At 37.5% G+C, this 20,658-nt stretch overlaps 1 protein-coding gene across 6 annotated transcripts in view; it reads right to left on the bottom strand.

The window, feature by feature from the left end:
- Positions 1–20,658, bottom strand: part of EXOC6 (exocyst complex component 6) — a 180,080-nt gene that overhangs the window by 152,416 nt on the left and 7,006 nt on the right. The window contains exon 1 of one of the 6 annotated variants that reach the window (XM_061162194.1): positions 8,037–8,055. The exons of the other annotated variants lie outside the window; for them this stretch is intronic. The gene's annotated coding sequence lies outside the window, so the exon portion shown is untranslated. Of the gene's footprint in view, positions 1–8,036; positions 8,056–20,658 lie in introns of those variants that run through there. 6 annotated transcript variants of the gene reach the window in all.

The raw sequence follows: 20,658 nt of genomic DNA, 5'->3' as shown, positions 1-20,658 counted from the left end.
GCTCGCCAAATCATTACAATGTGTCTGCACTGAGCCTAATTCTTCAAGTAGGCAGGAAAAGGAAATGTAGTTTTACAACATGGTTCCAAAATTCTCTAACACATCTTCCATCGAGAGGTAGGGTCTATATCCCCTTCCTTTGAATTTGGACAGGCTTATGATAACTTTGTATCAGAGACATTACTTTGCCAACAAAGGTCTGTCTGGTCAAGGCTGTGGTTTTCCCAGTGGTCATGTGTGGATGTGAGAGTTGGACTGTGAAGAAAGTTGAGCGCCAAAAAATTGATGTTTTTGAACTGCGGTGTTGGAGAAAACTCTTGAGAGTCCCTTGGACTGCAAGGAGATCCAACCAGTCCATCCTAAAGGAGATCAGTCCTGGGTGTTCACTGGAAGGACTGATGCTGAAGCTGAAACTCCAGTACTTTGGCCACCTCACGTGAAGAGTTGACTCATTGGAAAAGACCCTGATGCTGGGAGGGATTGGGGGCAGGAGGAGAATGTGTAGACAGAGGATGAGATGGCTGGATGGCATCACTGACTCAATGGACATGAGTTTGGGTAAACTCCGGGAGTTGGTAACGGACAGGGAAGCCTGGCGAGCTGCGATTCATGGGGTCACAAAGAGTCAGACACGACTGAGCGACTGAACTGAACTGACTGATGACAGCTTCAACCAATGGAACATAACTCAGGTAATAATATGTGACTCCAGAAGCTAGAAAGAAGCCGTGCACCTTTCACATACACTCTGGGGAAAACTATCCATCATGTAAGAAATCTAACAATCCTAAAAATGACACGCTGAAGGGCCACATGTGGGCACTCCCAAACGACAGCCACACCAACCGCCGGCATGAGTGAGCCACTATGGCTGTCTGGTCCAGCTGGGCCTCAGCTGATTTTGGCCCAACCAGCGACCAATATCTGACTGCAGCCAAATGAAAGACCCCAAGACACAACTGTAGAGGAATCTGTCTTCAGTCTTTTACAAAAGTGTTCAAGTACAAGAACAATTTGTTTAAACATCTGTATAAAGTATCTAAAACAGAATTAAATTTGAATATTTTCTAGAATAATTCCTTTTTTCACTATTTCTTTTTTCCTTTTGGCACTAATCCTTTTTAGCACTGTCCTTAACTTCTTTTTCCAACCCAGGATGCTCCTCCTCCCTACAATATGCCTCAATCTTAAACTTCCTTCAAAATTCACCTCAATGTAGTTTCTCTGGGATGCTCTCATGAATACTGAGTAATAACTGTCCCATGACCTATTTATTGCTTCCCTGGTACCCCATGACCTATTGCTTCCCTGGTGGCTCAGATTGGTAAAGTGTCTGCCTGCAATACAGGAGACCTGAGTTCGATCCGTGGGTGGGAAGATACCCTGGAGAAGGAAAAGGCAACCCACTCCAGTACTCTTGCCTGGAAAATCCCATGGACAGAGGAGCCTGGTAGGTTACAGTCCACTGGGTCGCAAAGAGTCAGACACGACGGAGCGACTTCACTTTCCATGACCTAGGATTTTCCCAGTGCTATTATATACAGTCTGTAATACACTTTTATTTATTTGTATAATATATCAAATTTATTCTCCAATAACTTATTGCATGTTTTATTTTCTAAACTCCTTGAGAACTGAAGGTGTCTTCCACTTCTATACTCAGTTCACAAGTGCTGTGAGGATGCAAAGAACTTCATCTTAATAAAGAGAAAAGGTTCACTAGAGGGCACTCTTCACCAAAAAGTAATCTAGAAATCCAATATATTTCTTTTCACTGTTGCATCAAAATATGGGTGTGAATCTCACATTCAACTTAATTAACAACTAAGTACTATGAAATCAAAATAAAAATTACATTTCCTCCTTTTCTGAATCTACTTTATCCTGTTATCTACTGCTTTAATATAATGGTTAAAAACAGAAGAACAAAAACAGACAAATGAACAGAGAAACAAGAAATAAACCCACACACCTACAATCAATTAATCTATGATAAAGGAAGCAAGAATATACAATGGAGAAAAAACAGTCTCTTTAGCAAATAGTGTTGGGAAAGCGGGACAGCCACATGTAAATCAATTAAATTAGAACAAACACTCCCTCACATCATATATAAAAATAAACTCAAAATGGTTTAAAGACCTAACTATAAGACACAATACCATAAATCTCCTAGGAGAAAACTTAGGGAAAATATTCTCACATTTAAAACGTAGCAATATTTTCTTGGATCAGCCTTTCAAGGCAAAAGAAATAAAAGTAAATATAAACAAATGGAACCTAATCAAACTTAAAAGCTTCTGCACAGCAAAGGAAACCATCAGCAAAATGAAAAGACAAACTATGAAATGGGAGAAAATATTCCCAAATGATGCAATAGACAAGGGGCTAATATCCAAAATAAACAACTCAATATCAAAAAAACAACCCAATCAAAAAATGGGCAAAAGACCTAAATAGGTATTTCTTCAAAGAAGAAATACAGATGGCCAATAAGAACATGAAAAAATGTACAACACTGCTAACTACTAGAGAAATGCAAATCAAAACCACAATGAAGTATCACCAGTCAGAATGTCTGTCATCAAAACGTCTACAAACAATAAATGCTGGAGAGGGTGTGAAGAAAAGGGAACCCTCTTACACTGTTGATGGGAATGTAAATTGGCAACAACCACTATGGAAAATATTATGGAGATTGCTTAAAGAATGAAAATAGAGCTACCATGTGATCTAGCAATCCCACTCTGGGCATACAGCCAGAAAAGACAGAAAACTAATTCAAACGATACACACCCCTCAATGGTCACAGCAGCATTATTTACAATAGCCAAAACATGGGAACAACCCAAGTGCCCACCAGCTGACCACTGGTTTAAGAAGACATTGTGTATATAATATATACAATGAAATATTAGCCATAATAATGAAATATTGCCATTTCCATGGATGGACCTAGAGGTTATCATGCTAAGTGAAGACAGGGAAAGACAAATAGTATGTATCACTTATATGTGGAGTCTAAAAAAAAATACAAATCAATCTATACACAAAAGAAACTTAAGGTTACTAAAAGGGAAAAGGAAGGGGAAGAATGATAAATTAGGAATATGGAATTGAAGATATTATATTATATTATTATATACTATTATATATAAAACAGATAGGAAACAAGGATTTACTGTATAACACAGAGAATTATATTCAATATCTGATAATAACATATAATGGAAAATAATGTGAAAATATATATATAACTAATCACTTTACTATATACCTGAAACTTAACACAATATTGGAAATCAATTATACTTGAATTTTAAAACTGTTTAATTTTAAAAATAACAGAACAGAATCATAAACACCATAAAAATTTTCTGGCAACTCCAGGTTCCTATGGGAAAGTATGGACAATCTAATGTAGGATAAACTTATAGATTACATGGTGCCTGATATATCATAGGCATTTGGATATTAAAAGAACACACAGAAATTAAAGGTCACCTTAAAGTCACTGTTTGAATTTGTAATAAATATGTAAGAATTTATATATTATATTGAAAACTGATGGGAACTTAGCACTGATTCATAAGTTAAGATCCAAAAAAACTAAGTATCAGTCAAATATAAATGAAAATTTATTTCACTTATCTTCTCCACCAGATTTGGAAAAATCCACAAAAATACAATTTTTATGATTTTTTTCATGTTAAGTGTCTTATACATGAGGATAATGCTAAAATTACTGAATGAAAAATAATCTAAAACTTCTAACAGATTTGAGTTTTTAAAACTACCTCTGAACTATACAACATAAGCATTTTATGTCAAGTAAAGTTAGTGTTTAAAAAAATTAGTTTTGGAGGTCCTGGAAAAGATGTAAGTATATCCTGAAGTAAAAAAAAGAACTTTACCAAGCTGCAGAAAATATTAAAAATGAAAGACTGATGCAAATGCATTTCATTTTAACTCTGGAAGAAAGGATTCCAAAATTATGCATTTTTAAAATAAATATATTAATACATATTTTTTATAATGCATTTTTCAAAAGACACTGTGCCAAATAAATGTAATTGAGAAATAATGTGGAAGAAAAGAGAACTCCTGATACAAGGCTGATCTTAATCCCTACTATTTATCCTGACCACAAAGTCCACTTCTGCTGGTCATTTCACAGCTTAGAAGAAAAAATGGAGAGAAGAAGTTGAGAAGAGCAATTCTGTGTCCACTCAAAAGCAGAATATAAATTAACAAAATTAAAAATAATCTTTTACATTTGTACTGGTGCTTTGCAATCAACAAAACAATTTTGCATACATCATTGCATTTGATCCCAAGGACCCTAGGGAAGCAGACAGGGCAACTGGTTTTATCTCTGCCTCACAGATGAAGGAAATGAGGCTCAGAGAAACTAAAGGATTTGCTCAACAGCACGTGCCTATAAAAGGCCAGAGCCAAATATACAATCCAAGTCTTGAACTCACAAGGAGTGTTAGAGGAAGTAAAAGGAGCTCACTGCAAAAAGAATCACCATTCAGTAGATGAAATTCTTTATCTTAAATATGTCAGTAACAGATTCATTACACATTTCCAGACTTTCTTTCTTATTACTATGGCAATGCCTCTATTAACGAATTCTCTTGAAATTAAGCTCCTTTAAAATGAAGTTGGCAATACTCAAACAACAACAACACATACACACACTCTCTTCACAAACCACACAAAGAATAGTTGCCTGCGTTCACATCCAGGCATGCAAAAACAGAAAACAAAACAACAAACAAACCATTGTGCATGGATTCTATTAGGCCTGGTCTACCAAACTGAAAAGAACTAGCCCTTCTACTAAGAAAGGCTAAAAACAAACCTGACTTATGTTCTTTTTACTACAGGAATGAATGAATGAGGATAGAAATGATGAAAAAAGAGAAGGCAGAGAAAGACGGTGTCTTGTTTTTTCATCATTCAGAACTGGAAAAGGGCCTGACGAAGGTAAAAAGGTCAGTAATCTTTCTTGCATCAAGCAGTTTCCAGTCCTGGAGAGAACAAACCAGAAACTGATCTTACTAAAGCTACTGGAGGCCTATATTTTGGAACACAGAGGAATAAGGAATCTATATCTGACTCAGTACAAGTTTAAGATAGAGGACCCTCCCTCCCTGGGTATAGTTCTAGTCACATTCCTTACTGTTTCCAATCTTAATGTAAACCTTCTTCCCCCTTTTTTAGTTAAAATTTAATTGTTTTTATATTGCAGCTTTCATTATTTGATAATCTAAGTCAGAAGGCAAAGGCTCAGAAGCCAAATAGCCTATGTTCCATATCTAGCTCACCACTTACTGAGTACCTAGGGTAAATGACCTAATCTATCTCTACCTCAATTTCTTCATCTGCAAAATGGGCACCTCATTCGCTTCTCATGAAGATTAAATGAAATAACAGAAACAAGTATTTTAAAGAGTGGAATATAGTAAATATTCAAAAATGTTAGCTGTTACCTATTATTTGTGCATGTCTGTGTGCTTAGTCATTCACTGGTGTGCTCAGTCATTCAGTCGAGTTTTCCAGGCAAGAATATTGGAACAGGTTGCCATTTCCTACTCCAGGGGATCTTCCTGACCCAGGGATCAAATCTGCATCCCCTGCATCTCCTTCACTGGCAGGTGGATTCTTTACCACTGAGCCATCTGAGAAGCCCTATTACCTATTATTTACTACTTGATTATTTTCACTTCCAGGAACAAAGATCCTAAGAAATTATTTTATTTCACAAAAAAATTAAGAACCACCTAAATGTGCAACAATTAGAAGATAATCAAACAAACAGAGAAAACAAGATGAAACTTCATTATCAAATGTTTAACAAAATTCAACATTTAAAATGTTGAATATCATAACCAATAAATATTCAACAAGTAGCATGTTGTTTCTAATATTAAAAATGACTAGAGTTTTGATTATCCTTAAGCCGTAGGGAAAAAGTGATTTTTTTTCTCCTATTCTATATAGTCAAGTTTTCTATAATGAAGGTTCTTGTTTTTCATTAATTTAATTCAAAAAATATTTACTGAGAGTCTATTGTACCCATGGCATTATGCTATACTACAGAGTTGGAACTAATCAGGGATGCACGACAATAATAGGCCTCACAGACTATTAGATCAGGCCTACATTTAGGACATTTATTTAAAGTATACAGGGAATTCCCTATGGTCCAGCAGTTAGGGCTCAGTACTTTTGACTGGATGGCCCAGATTCAATCCCTGGTTGGGAACTAAGATCCTGAGAGCTGTGCAACACAGCCATACAAGAAAGAAATAAAATATACATATTAAGACATACAACTAAATAACACTGTGTAGCATTTTTAAAAATCCAAGTTATAAGAATTCAGACAGAAAATATACATACATGTGTGTGTATATATATAATTATATACCTCCATATAGAATGCAGTGCTCTGAGATGCCAAGATTTCATAAAGGAAATATGACCTAAGAAGGGAATTCAGTGATAGGCAGGAGACTGAGTAAGTGGAGAAATAAGGAGGAAAGAATTCAATCATGATAGACACAGCCAGGAAAAAAACACAGCCTTGTGAAAAAGACAAACAGTTTAACTGATACAAAGGATACCTGTTGAACATGGTGGGAATTCTATCCTAACTCTTAAGAGTAGTTATTAATTTTTATCTAGGCAGGGGTCTGGAAGTGGCAAGACTCTTCTATGATTTTAATAAAAGTTACATATCTTCTCCCTAGAAAAGTGCACAAACACAACTGCATATATCTGAAAACTACTGACCATCCACAAGGCTGGACGAGCAGTACAACCTCTTCTCATCAGACTGCACTGCACCAGAAGTGAACAACTGATCTGAGTTGCTTCAGACACATTCTTTCAGGAATTTTGAAGCAGAATTCAGAAATAGTCAGCTTATGACATATAGAAGCTGTACGTGGTCATCCTCCTCAAGGGCAAAGAGAAGCAGAGAAGGCCAGACCTCAGAGAATAAAGAAGACAGAATGAAGCATGGAGAAACAGAAAGAAATACGGTCTTCTACTTCTCTGTTTCAGTCTTTGGAGAAGTATTTCTGTGGGATACCCAGTAACTTTCTATTTTTTTTCTTTTCATTTTTTTTTTCTTAAGTTAATTCAAGTTGGTTTGGTACTTAAAACTAAAACAAAAAGTCCTTAACTAAGACATACATGCATGCACACACCTACACAACACAACTTCTTACAATTACGAGGAGCTGACAAACCCCCTTATCTGACTAACGTATTAGAGCATGTCTTCCCAAATGAATAGGTTACAGGCATACCACAATAACAGTCATCTCAACTCTCATTCTAACTTTCTATTTGTGCCATGATATACAAAATGCTGGGAAGCATATTTATTTCAAAATAATTCAGAAATAAAAGCGCAGTTTAAATAAACAGATGTTTGAGGAAAAGAAAATGTCAAACAGGCCTCTAGAGTAATAATAAAAAACAATAATAATATAATGCCATCTAGCTTTTATACAACACTTTTAATTTCTTTAAAACATCCACAATATTTCATGGCCAAGTAAAGAACTCAGGATAAGTTAAATATCCTAAAATATTGTTGGGTATCTAAATCAAGTAGGTATCTTGTAGCTACAGAGTAACAGAACTAGCAACTCCAAGAGTGTATAAACATAGACATGTATAAGCAAAGAATTCAACTTCTTTCACCAAAGAAAGCTAAAAAAGATTTCTTGTTCACAAAATATTCACTCTTTTCCCATTAAATATTTTATCTAGTTTGCTACATGCGCTCTTAGAGAACACTTTAGTAAATAACGTCCAGGTGTTTCCTTTAATTCAGTTGAAAGTATTCTGTCAAACAATATTTTAATGACAGAGTTGACATACCCTAATTTTTTTAAAAAAAGGATACACTCATATCTTAAAGGATCATACAACCAATCAAAGCATCAAGATCAAGCACAGGCAAAAAAATAAAGATGATTTTCTCTATATTTTTGATGTTATATTTTACTTGCCTTGTTTCCCTCTATGTGCAATTTCTCAAACTTGCTCTCACTAATAGTATCCTGTTTCCATGCATAGGAAAGGGCCTAGTGCAGTCTGTTCGTTAACATTACTTCCTATAACTAGGACTGACATCTGTAATACTGACATTAACACTCACTGAAATTCTGGTTAACAACACAGCACAACGATGATCGTTAATGGACATCCTCTATGGTGAAATCTGAATTGATAATCAGCTAACACAGATTTGCAATAGACTTCCTCCTTCCTGTTTTTACACTCCTGACCAAGATGTCTCTTCCTGTTGACTTTTGTGCTACTTGGTAAAAAGCTAAAGATGAGAAATGGAAAACACATATTACATATAAATTAAATTTCTCCTCTAGGGTAACAAATTGAATTGCTAAGTAAACTTTAATTCAAAAAGTTTAAACAATTAAGCAGATTAATGTATGCAGAGGTGGACTATTTCCCTAGAAAAATTTAGAAAGTTCAACAAAAATATCAAACCATCTATAGCAGATCTAAAGTGCAGTTTGCCTAATAACTTAAGATCTCTCATCTATATGTGCTACCAAAGTCCTTTACAGCAGTTTTAATCTATAATTAAGGAGAAATTCGCTTAAGATTGACTTGTCAGCAAAACAGCCAAAAACAAAACAACAAAAACTACCATTCATCATGGAAAACAAAATAGAAAATAAATTGAGCTTTATACTTATAACCTGTATACTCTATGCTAAAAACTACAGTTCAAGATATAGATATAGTATATATTATACCCAATACATAATACTCAAAACTTTAGCAACAAACGTTCATAAAACAGGACCTCTAAGAGATGTAAGAAGTGAGAGTAACAAATTAATAAAATGGGACAGTAACACATCTCTCTCAGTTCAAGAAAGAAAGAAGATATAACCGACTTATTTAATAAAGAGTCTGTGTAAAACTGAGAACTCAAATATAAAAAAGGATATGCTTTATTTTTAAGAGTACATGAAACACTCATGAAAACTAACCATGTATTAAGCCACAAATAGTAAAACCTCAATGAATTCCAAAGAATAGGATTAGTGAAAATAGATTTACCTAACTGTAGTGAAATAAAATTAAAAAATAAAAGCCATTTTTTTAAAATAAAAAAGACTTCACATTTGGAAATTTTTAAAAAACATACTATTAAAAAAGCGGTTGGATAAAACTGAAAATATAAAAATAAAACAGAATTTCTTTAAAATAGCAATGAGGAAAAAATATCAGAATATATAAGATAAAGCTAGATCAGTCACCAGAGAAAAATTAATAGCATCAAATAATTGTCTCAATAAAACAAAATAAATGAATTAAGTACAAAACACAAAAAGCTAGAAAAAGAATAAAATAAGCCAGAAGAAATAAATCATTACATATAAAGGCAGAAAGGAATGAGTTAGAAAATAAACTACTGATTGAATAAATCCTGAGACTTTTTTTTTTTAAAGTCAAAATAGATCAACTACTAACAAACCTAATCAAGGAAAAAATGAGTGAAATCACAAATACTGTATTCTAAATCAGAACTGACAAGGGGGATAAAACAAGCCATCAAAAACTGAAGGAAATTTTAACATGAGACTACATTACACAACTCCATTCAAATAAATTTGAAGAAATGGATAATTCAAAAGAATACAACTTACTGACTCTCTAAACAGAAAGTGTAACACAAACCAACTGTAACAGAAAAAACAGAGAAATGAGTTAAGATGCTCATACAAGAAAAAAAAAGAGGCACCAGACTCAGTTGATTTCATCAGGTAATTTCTAACAAACCTTTAAAGGTTAAATAATAATCAATGATAATTATACTATTCTAAAGCACAGAAAAAGAAAGAAAACTTCTAATTTTATTTAATGAGATGAGCACAACATTGATTCAATGATGTGAGGAAAACCACACCAAAAAAACTAGACCATCTCACTTATGAATATCAGTGCCAAAAAAAAAAAAAATCCTGAAAAGCATATGCACAAACAGAATTCAATGGCACACTAAAAGAGCAATTCACTATGACACAAATGTGATTTATTCTATAAAGACAGGACTATTTCAAAAGCAGGAAATGCCTTAATAAATTCAAGCATATTAATGTTATAATGGTATACAGCACATGAATAAACATGTCGACAACGAACAGGATTAAAAAAATCTGAGATAGACCAACCACATATAAAAATTCAGTAAATGATAACAGCAGCATCTGAAATCAATGTGAAAAAGATATACTTTTCAATAAGAAGTGTTAAGATAGCTAGCTGGTTTGTCATATAAAAAAAAGAAAAAAGCACATAATAGTCCAGGAAAATTCAAAAAGGATCAGAAATGTGAAAGTAAAAAATAAAACCATACAATTACCAAAAGAAAACATGAATGGATTTCCCTATAACCTAGTAGCATGGAAAAGTTTCAAGCAAAAAGGAAAGATTGATGAATTTTATTTTCATAAAAACTTTTGCATGGCAAAAAAAACACATCAGCGTAGTAAAAGAGAAAATTTTTAAAAAATTTCCAACTAGTGGCAAGAATTACAAAATATTTTGAATAATTTTGAAAATTTTGAAATATTTTGAATAACAGAAAACAATCACTGAATGTTCCATCCAGCACACCCTTCTAGATTATCTGTGGCTTTCATTGTCTTTGAACTATTTTACATTTCTGTAAATTGCTGGAAACTGATAGTGATGCAAGTTACTCTTGCCCATAGAAACGTAACACACTTTTACCAGTGGAATGCAACTGATTATTGCCCTGCAGATACTGACCAATTATATGCCTATTGATATATCTATTTCAGCATTCTCATAGGCCAATATCATTTTTTTGCCATTGCCTTTGAAACAGTTGTAACATATTATTGGTTCCCTCATTATTTAATAAGTTAAATAAAATCTTTGGAATGCATTAATTTACTACTGTATGACTTCCCTGGTGGCTCAGCCAGTAAAGCGTCTGCCTACAATGCCGGAGACCCGGGTTCAATCCCTGGATTGGGAAGATCTCCTGGAGAAGGAAATGGCAACCCACTCCAGTATTCTTGCCTGGAAAATCCCATAGATGGAGGAGCCTGGTAGGCTACAGTCCATGGGGTCCGCAAAGAGTCAGACATGACTGAACGACTGACTTCACTTTCTTTCTTTCACTATCTGCATGCAGGGCATAATTTTATCATTTTTAAAAATTATCTTCTAATAGTTTTGGAGGTTTCATCAAAATTCCCAGTGGACTCACCTGGCAGAAACAGGAAACTGCATTGCCAGAGATCTTCACCTCCACTTGAGGGGTTTTTGGTTTTTTTTTGGTTCCACAACCAGGGATCGATTTTGCAGTGAAAGTGAATTTTGCAGAATTCTACTGTGTGGATCACAATAAACTGTGGAAAATTCTGAAAGAGATGGGAATACCAGACCACCTAACCTGCCTCTTGAGAAACCTATATGCAGGTCAGGAAGCAAAAATTAGAACTGGACATGGAACAGACTGGTTCCAAATAGGAAAAAGAGTACGTCAAGGCTGTATATTGTCACCCTGCTTGTTTAACTTATATGCAGAGTACATCATGAGAAACGCTGGGCTGGAAGAAGCACAAGCTGGAATCAAGATTGCCGGGAGAAATAGCAATAACCTCAGATGACTCCACCTTTATGGCAGAAAGTGAAGAGGAACTAAAAAGCCTCTTGATGAAAGTGAAAGAGGAGAGTGAAAGACTTGGCTTAAAGCTCAACATTCAGAAAACGAAGATCATGGGATCCGGTCCCATCACTTCATGGCAAATAGAGGGGGAAACAGTGGAAACAGTGTTAGACTTTATTTTTCTGGGCTCCAAAATCACTGCAGATGGTGACTGCAGCCATGAAATTAAAAGACACTTACTCCTTGGAAGGAAAGTTATGACCAACCTAGACAGCATATTAAAAAGCAGAGACATTACTTTGTCAACAAAGGGCCATCTAGTCAAGGCTATGGTTTTTCCAGTGGTCATGTATGGATGTGAGAGTTGGACTGTGAAGAAAGCTGAGTGCCGAAAAATGGATGCTTTTGAACTGTGGTGTTGGAGAAGACTCTTGAGAGTCCCTTGGACTACAAGGAGATCCAACCAGTCCATCCTAAAGGAGATCAGTCCTGGGTGTTCATTGGAAGGACTGAGGCTGAAGCTGAAACTCCAATACTTTGGCCACCTCATGCAAAGAGTTGACTCATTGGAAAAGACCCTGATGCTGGGAGGGATTGGGGGCAGGAGGAGAAGGGGACGACAGAGGATGAGATGGCTGGATGGGATCACCGACTCGATGGGCATGAGTCTGAGTAAACTCCGGGAGTTGGTGATGGACAGGGAGGCCTGGTGTGCCGTGATTCATGGGGTCGCAAAGAGTCGGACACAACTGAGCGACTGAACTGAACTGAGGCCACCAGGGAACTCTTCCTTTTTCTTTTTGCTACTGCTGCTGCTAAGTCACTTCAGTCATGTCCGACGCTGTGCGACCCCATCCCTGGGATTCTCCAGGCAAGAACACTGGAGTGGGTTGCTATTTCCTTCTCCAGTGCATAAAAGTGAAAAGTGAAAGTGAAGTCGCTCAGTCATGTCCAACTCTTGGCTGCGCTGGGTCTTGGTTGCAGAACTCGGGCTCTTTGTTGCCCCATGGCACAAGGGATCATTGAACTGGCATCCCCTGCATTGCAAAGCAGATTCATAACCACCAGACCTCCAGGGAAGTCCCCCTGCTTTAGTTTTTAAAGGTCTCCTAGGAGGAAAACACAAGTGGCAACATACATTTAACTTGACTGACTCCCTGTTTATCTGAGTTTGGTCTCATTTTCCTCTCTACAGACCATGGCATTGGGTCCCATCAATTCATGGCAAAGAGAAGAGGAAAAAGTATGAAGCGTTGACAGATACTACTTTCTTGGGCTCCAAAATCACTGCGGACAGAGACTGCAGCCATGAAATTAAAAGACTCTTGCTCCCTGGAAGGAAAGCTATGATAAATCTATGTTTTTGTTTAGTCGCTAAGTCATGTGCAACTCTTCAAGTTCCCATAGACTGTAGCCTGCTAGGCCCTTCTGTCCATGGGATTTCCCAGGCTCAAACCCACATCTCTTGCTTGGGAGGTGGAGTCTTTCCACTGAGACCCCAGGGAAGGCCATGACAAACCTAGACAGCATATATTAAAAAGCAGAGACATCACTTTGCCAACAAAGTTCTGTACTACAAGTCAAAGCTGCTATTTTTCTAGTAGTTACGTACAGATATGAGAGTTGGACCATAAAGAAGGCTGAGTGCCAAAGAATTGATACTTTTGCACTGTGGTGCTGGAGAAGACTCTTGAGAGTCCCTTGGACTGCAAGCATATCCAATCAGTCCATCCTAAAGGAAATCAACCCTGAATATTCATTGGAAGGACTGATGCTGAAGCTCCAATACTTCAGCCACCTGATGCGAAGAGCCAACTCATAAGAAAAGACCCTGATGCTAGGGAAAATTGAAGGCAGGAAAAGAAGGGGGATGACAGAGGATGAGATGGTTGGATGGTATCACTGACTCAACAGACATGAGTTTGAGCAACCTCTGGGAGATGGTGGACAGGGAAGCCTGGTGTGCTGCAATCCATGACTGGGCGAATGAACAACAACAACGCTGAATGGGAGGATTATTCAAACTACTTTAGGGAAGGGGTGGAGATTTGCAGGAGCTGGGCCACCACACACCTTTTGGTCTTTTGATGGTGCCTTAGAACTGTCATGGCGCCCCTGGGTGTGTCATTTAGCTTGCTAATTGAGGATCAAGGTCTAGTCAAAAGTGACCTGTCTGCCATCTTGGACCCGTTTGATTCTAATCAGTTTATGTTATATCCTTGGGCTATGTCACTCTTTCAAAAGCTGTATCCTGCCTCCTTCCCTCCTACTTCAAAACTATGACCAAAGAAAACAAAAAGTGACTTTTGACTGTGTGGCCACAATATTCTTTAGACTCCAAAGAAAATAAGTTGAAAGTTTTTGGAAACTGACTAAGAGAAAATGCTTTTCTCCCCCTATGCTTCGAGACCATGGCTCTCAGGGTCACTTATCTAGACCATCTCTAATTCCTGAAATTGAGGAGGGGGAAAAAAATAGGAAAAGAAGCCTTTAAAATTTTTTACTTATTCCAACTGTTATTATAAACTAGTGAGTTTTATATTGTGATTACTGACTCTTGACTAAGTCTGGGAAATGAAGCCATGAGATTTCATAATGTGTCTGTTTGGGTGATAGTAGTTTAGTCTCTAAGTTGTGTCCAACTCTTGTGACCCCATGGACTGTAGCCTGCTGGGTTCTTCTGTCTATGGGATTTTCCAGGCAAGAATACTGGAGTAGGTTGCCATTTTCTTCTCAGAGGGATCTTCCCAACCCAGGGATCAAACCCAAGTCTCCCACATTGCAGGTGATCTCTTGCACTGCAAGCGGATTCTTTACAAACTGAGCCACCAGGGAAGCCTTGTGTCTGTTTGGATATATGTATGTCTCAGAATGTGTCTTTGCCTTTGGACACTGTGGCATTTACATTAATTTGTAAAATAGCTCTATTTAATTGGCTTAAAGAAAAGCAGGCACTTAAAAATAACACAATTCTAAATGCAAGAGACACTGAGCTATAAGGTTTAATGTTGCTTGTTGATGTATGTGTATCAGTACTTTTGACCAGCTGTGGTAAGTCACTTCTGTTGTTTCTAACTCTCTGTGACCCTCTGGACTGTAGCCCACCAGGCTCCTCTGTCCATGGGATTCTCCAGGCAAGAATACTGGCATGGGTTGCAATGCCCTCCTCCACGGGATCTTCCCAACCCAGGGATAAACCCAAGTCTTGCTTGGCAGGCAGGTTCTTTACCACTACAGAGCTCACATGAACAAAACCAGGGAATCCTTCCCTATTGCCTCAGGCTCTGCCTGTGGCACAATGTTAATTGAGATTCTGCCTTTTGGACTAGCCTTGTTATGGGTAAGCTCTATTTCATCTTGTGGGCTTCACTGGTGGCTCAGCCAGTAAAGAATCCACCTGCAATGCGGGAGAACTGGGTTCGATCCCTGGGTTGGGAAGATCCCGTGGAGAAGGGAAAGGCTACCCACTGCAGTATTATGGCCTGGAGAATTCCATGGACTCTACAGTCCACGGGGTTACAGAGATTCAGACACAGTGAGCAACTTTCACTTTCATCTTGTAGCCAGAAGAAAGAATGGCTTTATTACTTTGCCAGGCAAAGGGGGAACACAGCACCTCAAGAACTGTGCCCTTCTCCCTGGTAAATAGAGAGAGGTTATATAATCAGTCAGTTTACCAAGAAGAACCACAGAAAATGTGAAGAGTCCACCGGTGATCAGAACAAACCTCAGAGACTGGCCTGAAAAACTAACACTGCAAACACATATTTGTACATCATGTTTACAGCAGCATTCACAACAGGCAAAAGTTGGAAGCAATCTAAGCAAACAAATAATGGATCAACAAAAAGTAGTATATACATACAATGAAACACTATCCAGCCTCGAAAAGGAAGGAAATTCTGACACAGCTACAACATGCATGCATGGACCTTGATGACATAATGTTAAGTGAGACAAGCCAGTCACAAAAGGACAATTATATGATTCCACATATATGAGGCATCTAAAGCAATCATATTCTAGAAAGTATGCTGGTAGTTACAAGGGGCTGGTAGGAAGGGACAATGGGGAGTCACCATTTAAACGTGTACAGTTGCAGTTTGGAAAGATGAAAAAGTTCTGGAGATGGATGGTGGTGAAGGTTGCAGAGCAATGTGAATGTACTTTATGACATGAATTGTACATTTAAAAAGATAAATTTTACGTTACATATATTTTACCACAATTTTTAATTAACATTTAAAAGTCAAGACTGGGGAGATCAGGGGATTTAATCCACTAGAAAAATCATTAAGAAACTCTCCAGGCCAGAATACTGAAGTGAGTAGCCTTTCCCTTCTCCAGGGAATCTTCCCAATCCAGGGATCGAACCCAGGTCTCCCTCATTGCAGGTGGATTCTTTACCAGCTGAGCCACAAGGGAAGCTCATGAAATAGAAAGATAAATGAAAATTTTGTCCATTTATTCCTTCAAATTTACTAAGTGTGATCTAATGTGTTCTAGCTGCTGGGGTGTATAGTAGATCCCTGGTGGTGCTATTCACCTCCCAGCAGCTAAGGGCTCATAGCTACCCTCTTCTCTGGAGAACTGCAAGCTGGAGGCACTTTGCCCTATAATGCCTGGGAAGGTATGTCCCCCCTGCCAGCACACACACTCTTGGGGCAGCCTGTAGCCAATGAAAGATTGCTGGATGTGGGAGCAAAAGTTCAGCTCCAGTGCCTCAAAGTGCAACAACTCTGTGACATCATTCTAACTCCAGAGCTTCTCCTGGAATCAGGCTGAAGCTACACTTAAGCTGAACCCACAGATTCACTGATCTCTTCCCTATCCTACTTTCCTCACTCCTGCAAGTTTCATCTGAACATATTGCCTCAACAAATCACTTGCATAAGGGGGGTAAAAGGGAAAAGGGACCAAATTTAACTAAATTAGACTGTGAAATAACTTATGCCCCTGGATACTATTGAAAACAATAAAGCAACCAGTCAGCAATTACTGGAATCTAATATCTGAGTGTGATACCAAGATAGGAAGACAACTTAACAGAGAGATCAGGGAAAGAGACAAAGAGAATTTTACTTAAAACACTGTCATTTCAGAGTGACTATGTGCCAAGACTGTGCCCTCTGAGGAGCCACAGCAGAGACTTCACATTGTGAGGAAAATAAACACACTTGATTAAAATAGTACAGCCAAGCCATTAATTAACAAACACAAACAAAAATAAGCCCCAGAGGGTGGTCAGGTGGTGGGTTTAAGTATCCAAAGTTGATACAATATACTGTCTATACTGTCTGAATTTTCCAGTTTTCAACCACAAATTATGAGACAGGCAAAGAAACAGGAGACTCTGACCCACACACAGGAAAAGAAACAGGCTCTTTGAGAGGGCCTAGCTGGTAGAGTTAACCAAGTCTTCAAAGTAGTATGTTCACAGAACTAAAGAACATCATGCTTAAAGTAGTGAAAGAAGGTATGATGACAGTGTCTAATAAAATATTTGTGACACAGAGAGAGAAATTATAAAAATGACCAAGTTGGAATTCTGGAGTTGAAAAGTCAACAACAGAAACAAAAACTCATTAAAGGATCTCAGCAGCAGATATAAACTGGCAGAAGACAGACAGACTACTTAAACACAGACCAACAGAAAAATGTAATCCAAACAACAGAGAGAAAAAAGAATGAAGGAACTGTACAGAGCTTCAGAAAAATGTGAACACCATTAAGCATACCAACATATATGTGATGGGAGTACCAAAGTAAAGAGAAAGAAGAAAGAAACAATGGCTAAAATTTCCCTAATTTGATGAAAAACATTAATTTAAATATCCAAGATAATCAATAAACTACAAGAAGAATAAACATAAAGAAACTCATTCCCAGACACAACACAGTAAAATAATGAAAGACAAAAGGAAAATCATGAAAGCAACAAGGGGGTGGGGGTGGGGGAACCACATAAAAGGGGATCCCACTGAGATTAACAGCTGACTTATCATCAGCAAAAACGCAGGTCAAAAGGCAATGGGATGATATATTCAAAGTGCGAAAAGAAAAAACTGCCAACCAAGAATCTTATAACTAACAAAGCTCTCTCTCTCGAAAAATGAAGGTAAAATAAGAACACTTGCATATAAACAAAAGCTGAGAGAATTGGTAACAGCAGATCAGTCCTAAAAGAAATATGAATGGAAGTCCTTCATAATTAAGAGTGTTCCCAGATGGCAATATGAACACATTTATGAACACACATACACAACACAAACACCAGTAAAGATAACTGTGTAACTATAAAGGACACTACAGTGACTTCCCTGGTGGTCCAGTGGCTAAGACTCCACTTTTCACAATGGAGGGGGCCCAGGTTCTAACCCTAGTCAGGAAACTAGATCCTACATGCCACAATTAAAGATCTTACATGTCAGGGCAAGTAAGACCTGGCACAGTTAAATACATGATTTTTCTTTAAGATAGTATAAATGCATCTTTCTTCTTTTATTGACTGAAAAAGCAACTGCATAAGACAACATGTACATAACTGTACTGACAACAATATATATTTTAACTATAGAAATATATTTGAAAATAACAGCACAAATGTGGGAGCAAAGCTGTACTGGAATAAGAAAACAACACAACCAAAAACTCAGCATCAAATGAAGAGATTCATAAATGGTAAATAAGGCTAACATAACAAACTCTATAAATATACTTGCTCTCCCTCCCTCAGCTTCTTTGGAAGATAAAAAACTATATGTAAGAATTATAACAACATATTGTTGGATTTGTAATATATATAGATATAAGATATAACAATAATACCACAAAAGAGGGAAAGAGGGACTAGAGCTATGTTGTTATTGTTCAGTCACCCAGTTGTGTCCGACTTTTTGCGACTCCATGGATTGCAGCAGGCCAGGCTTCCCTGTCCCTCACCATCTCCCAGAGTTTGCCCAAGTTCATGTCCATTGCATCAGTGATGCCATCCAGTCACATCTCTTCCTCTGACGCCCTCTTCTCCTTCTGCCCTTGATCTTTCCCAGCATCAGGGACTTTTCCAATGAGTCAGCTGTCCACATCAGATGACCAAAATTCTGGAGCTTCAGTATCAGTCCTTCCAATGAATATTCAGGGTTGATTTTTTTAAAGACTGACTGATTGGCTTGATCTTCTTGCTGTCCAAGGGACTCTCAGGAGTCTTCTCCAGGACTATAGTGCAAAGGCATCAATTCTTTGGTGCTCTACTATCTTTACAATCCAGCTCTCACACCTGTACATGTCTACTGAGAAGACCATAGCCTTGACTATATGGACCTTTGTCAGCAGAGTGATGTCTCTGCTTTTCAACACACTGTCTAGGTGTGTCACGGCTTTCCTGCCAAGAAGCAATCATCTTCTGAGTTCATGGCTATAGTCACCATCTGCAGTGATTTTAGACCCCCAGAAGAGGAGATCTGTCACTGCTTCCACCTTTTCCCCTTCTATTTGCCATGAAGTAATGGGGCCAGATGCCATGATCTTAGTTTTTTAATATGTAGTTTTAAGTTGGCTTTCTCACTTTCCTCCTTCTTTCTCAGAGGTTCATTCTCAAGAGGTTCTTTAGTTCCTCTTCACTTTCACCAAGAGAGTGGTATCATCCGCATATCTGAGGTTGTTGATGTTTCTCCCGCGTATCTTGATTCCAGCTTATAACTCACCCAGTCTGGCATTTCTCACGATGTGTTCAGTGTATAAGTTAAATAAACAGGGTGACAACAGACAGCCCTGTCATACTCCTTTCTCAGTCCTGAACCAATCAGTTGTTCCATACAGGGTTCTAACTGTTGGTTCCTGACCCACATACAGATTTCTCAGGAGGCAGGTAAGATGGTCTATATACCCATCTCTTTAAGAGCTTTCCATAGTTTGTTATGATCCACACAGTCAAAGGTTTTAGCATAGTCGAAACAGAGGTAGATGTTCTTCTGGAATTCCATTGCTTTCTCTGTGATCCAGAAAGTGTTGGGAATTTGATCTCTGGTTCCCCTGCCTTTTCTAAACCCAGATGCGCCATCTCAAAGTTCTTGATTCATGTAATACTGAAGCCTAGCATGCAAGATTTTAAGCATGACCTTACTAGCATGGGAGACAAGTGCAACCGTCTGATGGTTTGAACATCCTTTAGTAATGCCCTTCTTGGGAAGTGGGATGAGAATTGACTTTTTCCAGTCCTGTGGCCACTGCTGGGTCTTCCAGATTTGCTGACATATTGAGTGTAACACTTTGATAGCATCATCTTTTAGAGTTTTGAATAACTCCACTGAAATTCCATTGCATCCACTAGTTTTATTGACAGTAACGCTTCTTAAGGCCCACTTGACTCCACACTTCAGAATGTCTGGCTCTGGGTGACTGACCATACCATCACAGTTATCTGGTTCACTAAGATCTTTTTTATACAGTTCCTCTGTGTATTCTTTCTATCTCTTCTTGATCTCTTCTGTTTCTACTAGGTGTCCACCATTTCTGTCCTTTATTGTGCCCATCTTTATGTGACATGTTCCCTTGGTATTTCCAATTTTCCTGGAAAGATCTCTGGTCTTTCCCTTTCTATTGTTTTCCTCTATTTTTACTCATTGTTCATTGAAGAAGGCCCTCTATATAGAGTATTTCTGAATCTCACTGAAATTAATTTAGAATAATCTGAAACTGATTCTGAGAGCAATGACTAAGAAATCAATTTTTTAAATACTAGAAAAATCATTAAAGTAACTAAAATATTACACTAGAAAATATTCACTTAACAGAAAATAGAAAAAAAGGAACAGAGGAGCAAAAAGAAATGAGACATACAGAAAACAAAAAGTAAAACGACTGATACAAATCCAACTATATAAATATTAACATTCAACATGAATGGATAAAACAGTACAGGCAAAAGTTAAGAGATTATGGACTTCCTTGGTAAT

Source organism: Dama dama, chromosome 15 (assembly GCF_033118175.1).
Source record: "Dama dama isolate Ldn47 chromosome 15, ASM3311817v1, whole genome shotgun sequence".
In the NCBI taxonomy this organism is placed as follows: Eukaryota; Metazoa; Chordata; class Mammalia; order Artiodactyla; family Cervidae; genus Dama; species Dama dama.
Note: the sequence above shows the minus strand (reverse complement) of the source record. Positions and strands in the feature narration are given on the sequence as shown.